Source organism: Carcharodon carcharias, assembly GCF_017639515.1.
Source record: "Carcharodon carcharias isolate sCarCar2 chromosome 21 unlocalized genomic scaffold, sCarCar2.pri SUPER_21_unloc_4, whole genome shotgun sequence".
NCBI lineage: Eukaryota > Metazoa > Chordata > Chondrichthyes > Lamniformes > Lamnidae > Carcharodon > Carcharodon carcharias.
The window spans coordinates 100,073-112,310 of NW_024470578.1; the positions used below are offsets into that span (position 1 = coordinate 100,073).

Sequence of the window (12,238 nt, forward strand, 5' to 3'; positions counted from 1 at the left end):
CTACCAGCTGGAAGTTGCTGCATCGCACCCACTGGGAACTGAAGTGAGGGTCACACGGGAAGGCGAAATGTATCTCCACTTAGCCAACATAGAAAGGAGGGAGGGCATTAGTTAATGCAATGTACCTGCACATCCCCAACAGAGACAACCGGAGAGGAAATTGTTTAGTCAACGAGAGGGAGTGGAGAGCGGAACATTAGCTCACTAACCTCCCAGTCCCAGAGCAGAGGGTTTAGAAGTGAACAGCTGTCTATGATATGGGTTCAGATACAAGACGGCTTCTAGCTTCCTGCGCTCGGATTGTAATCTTCAATCATGGCAAACATAGTGCAGCATGATGTTTTGAAATGATTTTCAATCTCTTGTTCTTGTAAATCATAAGTTGCTGATGATTTTTCATAATCCAAAACTGGAACTGCTAATTCCATCTATCCTGTTTTTCCAGTTCTGTTTCTAATGTTTCTGGTGTACTTCTGTTTAATTGTTGCATTCTATGGCTTGATGTCACATTGAACCCCAAAGAATACACATTCCTACACAGAATGGCGAATAGTGTTCTAAATCGATCATACCTTCACGGTCAGGCCACGCTATTGATGTTCAGTGATACGTGGAACAATAATAAAAAAACACACACACTGACACAAGCTCATAAACACGCACATGCACAAACATAAACACACACACACACACACACACACACACACACACACACAGAGGAAAAGCCACACTCACACATGCCCTGGCACAAGATCACACACACACACAAAGACACACACACACAGAATCACACGCACACACAGAATCACACACAAACACACACACATACTCACACACACACTACAGAAACAATGCAAACACACTAGTGTGTAACAATACACACACAAACACACACACACACACAGAAACGCACATGCACACACACACTGATTCACACACCTGCAAACATACATAAACAAGCACACACATCCACACACAAATGCACACATGCACACATACATGCACACACACACACACACACACACACACACAGACAAAGACAGACAAACACACACCCTGGCACAAGATCACAAACACGCAGAGACTCTCACACACACACACACACACACACACACACACCTACATACACACATATACACATACAGACAAATACAGGCTCACACACACCCTGGCACAAGTTCACACACAGAAGCACACACACAACAAAGGCACACATGCAAACTGACACCAGATCTCTCTCTGTCTCTCTCTCACAGACAACACACACAGTGACACAGAGACACAAACACATGCACACACAACCAGTGAGAGGAAAATGTACACACACTAGTACGTAAAATGCACACACACACACACACGCACAAACACACGCAAACAAACCTACACACGAACACACATATACACACACACGGACAAAGACAGACTCACACACACCCTAGCAGAAGATCACACACAGACTCACACACACACAACAAAGGCACACACACAATCTGACACCAGATCTCTCTCTCTCCCTCTCTCACAGAAAAACACACACAGACACATACACATGCACTGAAACCAAATTCCATACACACACGTACACAAAGGCAGACACACACACACACACACACACCTACATACACACATATACACATACAGACAAATACAGGCTCACACACACCCTGGCACAAGTTCACACATAGACGCACACACACAACAAAGGCACACATGCAAACTGACACCAGATCTCTCTCTTTCTCTCTCTCACAGACAACACACACAGCGACACAGAGACACAAACACATGCACACACAACCAGTGAGAGGAAAATGTACACACACTAGTACGTAAAATGCACATACACACACACACGCACAAACACACGCAAACAAACCTACACACGAACACACACATACACACACACGGACAAAGACAGACTCACACACACCCTGGCAGAAGATCACACACAGACTCACACACACACAACAAAGGCACACACACAATCTGACACCAGATCTCTCTCTCTCTCCCTCTCTCACAGAAAAACACACACAGACACATACACATGCACTGAAACCAAATTCCATACACACACGTACACAAAGGCAGGCACACACACACACACACACACACACACACACACACACAAGCACTGGATCATGCTCACATGCTCGAACAAATCAACACAGACATACACACACACAGACAAAAACACGCAGACAGATAGACACACACACACATGCACACACACACACAAACATACATAGAAAACCGAACACATCCACATGCACACAAAAAAATGCAAACATACATAAATAAGCACACAGATCCACACACCCACACACACACATACACACACATGTACACACATACACACACACACACACACACACACACACACACAGACAGGCACACACATGCACTGGATAATGCTCACATGCTCGAACAAATAAACACAGACAGACACACACACATGCAGACAAAAACACGCAGACAGACAGACACACACACAAACATACATAAGGAAACACATCCACACACACACAAACATATATAAACAAGCACACAGATCCACACACACACACACACACACACACACACACACATACACACACACACACAAACACACACACACCACTGGATAATGCACACATGCCCGAACACAAAAAAACAGGCTGACATACACACAGTGAGAGAAAAGCACACAGACAGGCACAGATGCACATACAAAAACACACACACATACGTAAACAAGCACACACATCCATGCATACACACACACACACACACATATGTAAACAAGCATACACATCCACATGCACACACACACACACACACACACACACACACACACAAGCACACACACACCACTGGATAATGCACACATGCCCGAACACAAAAAAAACAGGCTGACATACACACAGTGAGAGAAAAGCACACAAACAGGCACAGATGCACATACAGAAACACACACACATACGTAAACAAGCACACACATCCATACACACACACACACACACACACATATGTAAACAAGCACGCACATCCACACACACATACACACACACACACACACACACAGACATAAACAGGCATTGACACAGACATGCGCACACAGGCACTTACAGACACACAAACACATGCATATACGAGCACACATGAAGTTATACACAGACATACACACATTCAGGCATGCATGCAGGCAGACAGACGCACACACACACACACACACACACACATACACACAGACACACAACACTCACACACACACCCACTGGATCATGCACACTTGCCCGAACACATAATTACAGACTAACATTGACACAGACAGACAAAAGCACACAGCCAGACACAGAAGCATCACACACACACACACACACACACAAAAGCACACACACAAACATACATGAACAAACACACACACACACACAACCACACACACCCCACTGGATCATGCGCACATATCCAAGCACATAAACACAGACTGACATACACCCAGACACATAAAAGCACACACACACACACACACACACGCACACACATACGTAAACAAGCACACACATCAACATACAAACACACACACACACAAAAACACACATTCACACACACACACACACACACACACACACACAGAATCACACAGGCATATACAAAAACCCGCACGCATGTATACACACAAATTCACACAAACACATGGACGTATACACACATATAAAAAATAAGTCACATAATCAACACACAGAGACACACATGTAAATGCACACCTCCACACACTGATAAAAATACACAAACAAACACACAGGCAGGCAGAAGATCACACACACACATACACAGGCATGCACAGGCACACAGAAACACACACACACACAGGTTCATACATAGGCATGGGGAAAGAGGCACATGTACGCAAATAGATGCAAGCATGTATACGCACATAGACAGACACACACGCACACGCACACACACATACATACACAAGCCCAAGCATGCATATACACACAAACTGACACACACACGCATATACACACACACACATTCACAAGAGCACACATATACATAGAAAAATTGTAGACATGCAAACTCAAAGTAACAGACCGCACATATGCATAGATGCAACCTCATACTCAGAAATATACACTCACTCTCGACAAACAGACACACACACACCCACTGACACATGCACACACACGCAGGCACGTAAAAATGCAGATACTCTCTCACACACATGCACTCACAGTCACACACATGCAAACGTGTGTGCGCAAACACACACAAATACACATGCATGGGTACACACAACAGACACAATTACAGATATACACAGCCCCATAAGCAGACTCAGACAGGACCTGTAAGCATATACATGAACATGTTCATTACTGTGCTTCAACGAGCACAACAATATAGATATAATGACACACTATCATATACAATAGTGCACATGCATAGGCATTTCTACACACACATTAAAAATTGACACACGGACATACAGACAAATTGATGAACAGACAGTAATATTTTCACAAACATAGAACAAGAAACAACTATGAATACATTCACGCACTCACAATAAAAACATCCATTAACACATAGCTAGAAACATTCATGAACACATAAACGCACGCCTCAACATACTCATACGCTCATGGGGGCACAATCATTAGCGCATCAAACATAGAACATAAAAAGGCACAATATCAGATATATTAACAGGCATGACGTAAACAAACTCTTTAACACAAACATTAATAAGTGAACATAAACATCAACGCATATAGACACACTAACACACTGATACATTCATTTACAAATGAACAAACATACACACAAAGACGGGCCACACAAAAATAAGCATATCAACACTCATGCCACATGAACACACACATCAACTTTCATACAACAGGGCACACAAACACAGTTAAAGGCAGAACAAAAGATACTCGTGCACATATACGCAAATATTTAAAAAGCACAAAGGCAGATGCCAGGCTAAAGACGAAAGTATATTTTAAATCTTTTTTTTTAACGGACACATCTTCCAAAAATTGCTGGGAGCACATAAAGACCCAAGAGACAGGCTGAAGCAATGTTCTCAATCAAAAACTGATTTACATTAATTATGTGCCAAACATTACCACCACAAATAAACAAACATGATCAAAATTCACAAAAGATATCTAACAGAGTTCAGAATCTTGGAATTAATAGCTATCAGGCTAGATCTATAACACAGGCAGAATAAGGAGCACAAACCAATGGGCGTATCCAGGGACTGAAGCGTGTCTGGCATTGATATATTATTAAGTACAACTCCTGCAAATTATTACAGAGCTTTAGGTCTCTTGGACATACCGGGGGGGACAAAACTGCGAAAATGCCCAAAGACGGGGTTCAACGTTATGCAGCAAGTAACCATAAACAAGAGGCTTGTTCCCAGACCCTGGGGCCGATCGGATACTGAGACACTGGCTTCGCATTTTCTGTTAAATACACAAACAGACATAGCCCGCACCTCGCCCTGTCCCACCCCTTTCTGTTAAGCATATGCACGGTCCTTATTCTGGTAAACACACACTGACTCTCCACTTCCATCTTTTCTGTTAAATCCATTAGCCCTGTCATTCTCCCTTCTGCTTCGAAAATGAACTGTATTCCTGATCAAAAACAAAAACAGAATTACCTGGAAAAACTCAGCAGGTCTGGCAGCATCGGCGGAGAAGAAAAGAGTTGACGTTTCGAGTCCTCATGACCCTTCAACAGAAGTTCTGTCGAAGGGTCATGAGGACTCGAAACGTCAACTCTTTTCTTCTCCGCCGATGCTGCCAGACCTGCTGAGTTTTTCCAGGTAATTCTGTTTTTGTTTTGGATTTCCAGCATCCGCAGTTTTTTTGTTTTTATCTCTGCATTCCTGATCAGCTCAGTCCTACTGATACCATCTCCCTGAACTCACTGAACATCACCCCAGGGATCCTCCCTCCCTGCTCCATTCCCTCTGATACCAATTTCCTGAACTCACTGAACATCACCCCAGGGGTAAACACAGAAAACGCTGGAAAGCTCAGCAGGTCTGATAGCAGCTCCACTTATCTCCACTTGCCTGGGTGAGTGCGGCTCCAACAACACACTAGAAGTTCGACACCATCCAGGACAAAGGAGCTCAATTGTTGACAGCTCATCTACCAGCTTCACCATTCACTCCCTCCACCACTGCTGCACAGTAGCAGCAGTGTGTGCCATTTACTAGATGCACTGCAGGAACTCATCAAGGCTCCTTCGACAGCACTTTTCACACTCACGACCTCTACCATCTAGAAAGACAAGGGCAACAGATACATGGGAAGACCACCACCTGGAATTTCCTTCAAAGTCACTCACCATTTTGACGTGGAAATGTATCACTGCTCCTTCGCTGTCGCTGGGTCAAAATTATGGATCTCCTTTCCTAACAGCACTGTGTGTGTACCTGCACTACATGGACTGTAGCAGTTCAAGAAGGCAGCTTACCATCACCTTCTCAAGGGCAATTAGGAATGGACAGAAAAATGTTGGACTCACCAACAAAGCCCACGTCCCGTGAAATAATAATAAATAATTTTCTAACTGATCATTGGGAACAGAAAAGCCGATTCTTGGAAACGAAATGGACAGCCTGATATCACTTTGTAAACAATAGAAAACAACCGAATAGTTATTAATAAATAGTTGCAGTATTAAACTATCTGCAATTAAAATGCAGGAACACTTTCAGATTTAAAACATTCACTGAGGGTGGAGATGGGCAGAAGGTTATCACTGAAGTTAATGTAGGGGAATTATTCTTTAATCAGTTCTTTATTTAAAAAAGCATTATTAGAAAATCGGAGATTTAAATGAATAGGCAATTTCCCAGAGACAGAGAGACAGAGGGAGAGAGAGAGAGTTCAATAAGTTTCAGTGAGTTAGACTCTGTCTCAGGTAGAGAGATGACAGACATTAAGTAAGCGTGCTGACAAACATGCACATCTTAGCAAAGAAATGGTTAGTATCACATGAAATTCTAAACAAGAGCACAACAAAATGTACTACCAATAAATATTTACGATATTAGGCGATCTGCAGTTTCAGGTTGAATAAGAGAAAATAAAAAAAGCTAAAACATTCTGGTGAAGATAAATCTTTTATCTTTGCGGAATGATGCAGCATGATTTCTTTTCACACAGACACACTAAAGGCGATATCTCATATGTAATTCTGCTGGCTGTAATGAAAATTAATATGAGGAGCTGCGCGGAACAACCAGTAAAGAGGAAACTTCTAGTTTTAGGCCAAAGTCAGAGGCCCATTTCTAACGCAACATCCACCTTATAGAGACATAGACAAGTGAAATAACAACAGAGACAGAGTCTGGTGTGGTAATTACTGAGACAGGGCCTAGTGCAATTTAAGCAAAGACATTACAAGTGCAGTAACAATCGAGACAACATCTAATGTTACTTAAGCAAAGACGTGACCGAGTGCACGAATAACGGGGACGGGGACAAGTGCTATATTAACATAGACAGGGTCTACTGCTATAATAGCGGAGACGGGAATACAGGGCCTGGATCAATATCAAGTGAAATAGGGCAGTTATTACAGGCACAGGGCCTAGAGTAATTGCTTCCTAGAGAGAGTCTAAGTCGTAATAACTGAGACTGCTGCCAGTGTAAGAGAGACAGATATGATCTCGTGGAGTAAAATCAGGGAAAGGGAGAGTGGAATAGAAGCAGAGACAGAGGTACAAAGACAAAGCCTCTGCAAAGACAGGATCCATTTTAATTGAAAAGACAGACAAGGTCCTGTGTGATACAGGCTGATACAAAATCTGGTGCAACTTGTTCTGAAATGGTCTAGCGGAATATAAATGCAGACATGATTGAGTGTGTTATAAGCAGGGCTGCGATAAGTGGAACATAAGTGAGGCAGTGCAGAGTGCAGTAATAATTGAGACAGCACCTTGTGTAATACGAACCAGCCTAGTGTAGTAATAACACAGACCGGATCCAGTATAAGAAAACTGATACACAGTCTAGTGGAGCTTCACATAATCCAGCGCTCTTAGTAATATAATCTGACGCAGTGAATTAAATACCGGCAAAGGTCTGAGATTAATAAAAACAGAGACATGGACAAGTACAGCAATAAGAGAGTAATGGTATTGGACAATAACAATAGAAACAGGGAATTGTGTGATATGAATGGAGGAATGTGTTGGTGCGGCATTACCTGAGATAGGGTCCAGTTTGATAGACACGTGGCAGGTTCTACTGGAGTAATAGCTGAGACAGAGTCTTGTTAAATGCAAATAAAAACATGTTCTAGTTTTCTATAACCAGAGACAAGCTCTAGTGCAGTGACAACTGGGGCAAGGCTTATTGTAACTTTAGCCGAGACCTGCTTCAGTGCAGTCATGACTGAGATAGTGCCAACTGTATTGTGGCCCTCGTCCAGTACATAAACAACTGTGACTGAGCCAATTACAGAAACAACTGAGAGGTGACCTTCTCTAATATGATTAGAGACATGTCCTAGTGTAATAGAAATAGAAACGGCGTCTAATTTAATATGAACAGAGACAGTGTCAAATGCAGTAATAATTGAGACAGCGCCTGCTTCATGTGATGTGAGCAATCACGGTTACACTGCCACCCATTGGTCAATCTTCGCTATTACAGGTGTTGCGAAAATGTCGATTCCATTTACTGTTTCTGAGATCAATGTTTAAAATCAGAAATAATGGAAAACGTAGTCAGCAGGATTTGAACCTGCGCGGGGTAACCCCAATTGATTTCAAATCTATCGCCTTAACCACTCAGCCACGACTACAGACCTGGACAGTGAAAAATATATATTTCATATATAAAATCATAGAATAGTTACAGCCGAGAAAAAGCGTCTTCTTCCCACCCTGTCACTGCAACAACTCAGCCTTTTCCCCGAAATCCTGCAATTTATACTGTCCCTCCTCGTTCTCCCTCCCAAACTGGGAATGAACAAGAGAGAATGAAAGAGGAAGAGAAGTGATGGGTTTTGTAGATCCCAGGGAAAAGAGAATCCGGGAACAGTTCATTGTGACAGTTCACACAACAAGAAAACAACATTCCCTGAGGAGGGCCAGGAGTAGGAGCGTGTTTAGTTCAAACACAGAAGACTTGTTCAGCCAATAACAGCATCGAGTCTGTTAGACATAAACATGAAGTGAACAGTGACGTGAAATAGTGCCACAAGCTGCGGATGTGCAACTTTCAATTTCCAAGACCCACCATCTTCATCAATGCTGCTCCTCTGAAACTTTCAAGGTCAATGTTGATCCTTTATAAGGTGCCGTTCCCAGAACGAGACACAGTCCTCCAGGTGTGACCTAAACAGGGCTTTGTATAGCTGCAGCAAACCTTTCCCTCTTTCCTATAACAGCCTCTGTAACAGGTTGTACAGACAGGGGGATTAGATTGTAACGATCGAATAAGAAAAATAAGGAGATGCTTCATCAGACTAAAATTCCTTTTCAAATTCCATTTGAAATGAACTTAATTTTTTTGAAAGCTGTGTAAGAATCCCCAGCCTAACTCTTCATGTCTTTGGGTCAGGGAAACTTTGTTAATTTTCACACACTGAGCATGGACACGGCAGCAGCTCCTGCACCTCTTTCAATATTGTTTTTCTTAACTCAGAGTTTTCGAAATGGAATTGGACAATGACTTGAAAGGGAGAAAAACGATCAGGATGATGGAGAAAGAGAAGGAAATTGAGACTAATTGGAAAGAACATTGTAAGATGCTGGTAATGATATGATGGTTTAAATGGTCTCCTCGCGCACTCTGCCATTTTATGATGACATCATCAGATTAATTTGATGACAACATTTCTAAATTTGCCACCCGAATTCCATTTCTGTAAAACAAAGACCCAAAGTGCGGCTGCAGGACCTCACAGTTTAACATAGTGTGCAGGTGCCTCTGGCTTTGTCAGGTATTGTTCTGTAGGGGAGTGGTTATCACATGTGCATGAAATCACCAAGCCTCCTTAGACAGAACCTTCCAAGCCCACGACAATTACCATCTAGAAAAACAAGGGCAGCAGATAGATGGGAACACGACCACCTGGAATTTCTCCTGCAAGGCACTCACCATCTTGACTCGGAATTATGTCACTGTTTCTTCACTGTCGCTGGGTCAAAATCCTGGAACTCCCTTCCTAACAGCACCCTGGGTGTACCTACACCACAGGGACTGCTGCGTTTCAAGAAGGCAGCTCAGCAGCACCTTCTCAAGGGACAATGGGATGGGCAATAAATGCTGGCCCAGCCAGCGAAGCCCACATCTCGAGAATGAATTACAAACTGTCAGCAGAATTAATCATAAATCTTCTTCTCATCCGTGTTACTCAAAGTTATTTCATTTGCAAACATTGACTAAATTTGGAGTCTGAAACGGAACAATCATTGGCCAATTTGGTGAAACCGTTGTTTTCTGGGTCTTTGTCTCTCCTTAGGCCTCTGTCACTCTCGGTGTACATGTACGTGTGTGTTCCTTTCTGTGTGTCAATGTGGTTCAGTCCCCCGAGGGGTTGAACACATTTTTTCCCATCACAAGCTTTTTACACATTGGTTATGCAGCTTCACATTACAATGTAACAGAGAAAAGTATCAAGATGAAAGAGGAATTTGCAATGTTCTCACATCCCAGATCTTCACCTCGGTGTTTGCTCTTGATCTGTTGCAATTCCGAGCTCTGATACAAGCTGTTGCTCCATTCATTCTGGTAGAGGTGATATGCAGGTTGCCTGTGTTTTTTATTACTTAGGGTCATCCTAGCACTTCGCCCTAGGTTATCAAATTCACTGCTGCTTAACCAGGAATCGAACCCACGCCCTGCCTATGAAAGTATAGAACCCTAGCTATTGGGTCACCAGGGAAGGTGCTCACAAGCCTCACAACCTGGGTGAGCCATGCTACCTGTGCCTTTTACTTTCATTTCAAACCTCTTTCATTAGAAACACGTTTCTCCCTCAAATTGACACGTTTATATAAAACACAAACAACATCCATCGTCAGACAGTTCCGGGTTGTTATTGGGTCCTTAAGCGACAAAGAGAAAAGAATCCAACTCTCCTGTTGCTCAGCGGGTTCCAACAGCAGTGATTTTTTTTATCTGAATATAAATTTAAAATATAATTTAACAACTGACCAACCAGGTACCTACAAATCTATGAAATTATTGGTTTCAAATAGACCCGTTAATGATTCTCTCTTCCTCAGCTCCGCAGTGAGTGAGACAGGGAAAAAGCAGAAAAGCAGCAATATTCCGGCCCCGCACTCTCCAATCACCCGCTGCCAGCAAACAGATACACTCACTTTCCTGAGTGTTTATTCTGTGTAATGGTGAAGAGCGAATCTAAGTCGCTTATAAGATACTGCGCTGAGTTAATATCCAACAACAAACAGGAACAAGGCAGCTTTCCTCTCACTTAAAAGGGCAAGTTTTGATAATGCTTCTGCATATAATAACATATTTATAAAGCGCATTTAATCTGTTGAAAGGTCACAAGGCGTCCCCCGTGATCATTATATAACAAAGTGTGACACCGAGCCACATAATCGGTCAGATGACTAAAAGCTCGGTCAAAGGCGGAGGCTTTAAGAACTGTCTTACAGGAGGAAAGTATCGATTTCATGTTCCAGCTCACAGCAATGTTTCTTCTCATTGGCTAAAGAAGTCTCCTGTGTTCAACCTAAACAGACCAATTAGTCGGAGAAAGTTCTCTCTGGTGAAAATATCGGGAATGGAAAACAAAAGTCGAAAGTAGCTTCTAAATGCCAAATGTCAAACCTTTTTGGTACTTTCCCTGATGCCTCATGACTGGGGATCGGCGCTTCCATTGGACCAACAGCGAATAGGGTGGAGGGTCTGGAAATTGAAAGTTACGCATGTGCAGCTTGTGGGACTATTTCACCTCATTGTTAATTTCATGTTCCAGCTCACAGCAACCGTTGTTATCATTGGCTGAAGAATTCGTTTGTGTTAAGCCTAAACAGGCAGTTTTGAGGTGAAAGAGATCTGAACTGAAAAACAATAGGCAAAAGCAGCGTGGATAAGCCAAATCAACAACTTTAATAGATTCCCTGGTGGTCTAGTGGTTAGGATTCGGCGCTTTCACTGTCACAGGCCCAGGTTCGATTCTCGTTCAGGGATTAAGGTTTGTTGAGTGTGGTCACTTACTATTTGCAAACAGCTCCACT

General features: G+C 42.7%; 1 non-coding gene across 1 annotated transcript; it reads right to left on the minus strand.

The window, feature by feature from the left end:
- Positions 1-8,744: 8,744 nt before the first annotated feature.
- trnas-uga lies at positions 8,745-8,826 on the minus strand. The gene has a single exon. It is a non-coding gene; the product is annotated as a tRNA-Ser (tRNA).
- Between the last annotated feature and the right edge of the window lie 3,412 nt (positions 8,827-12,238).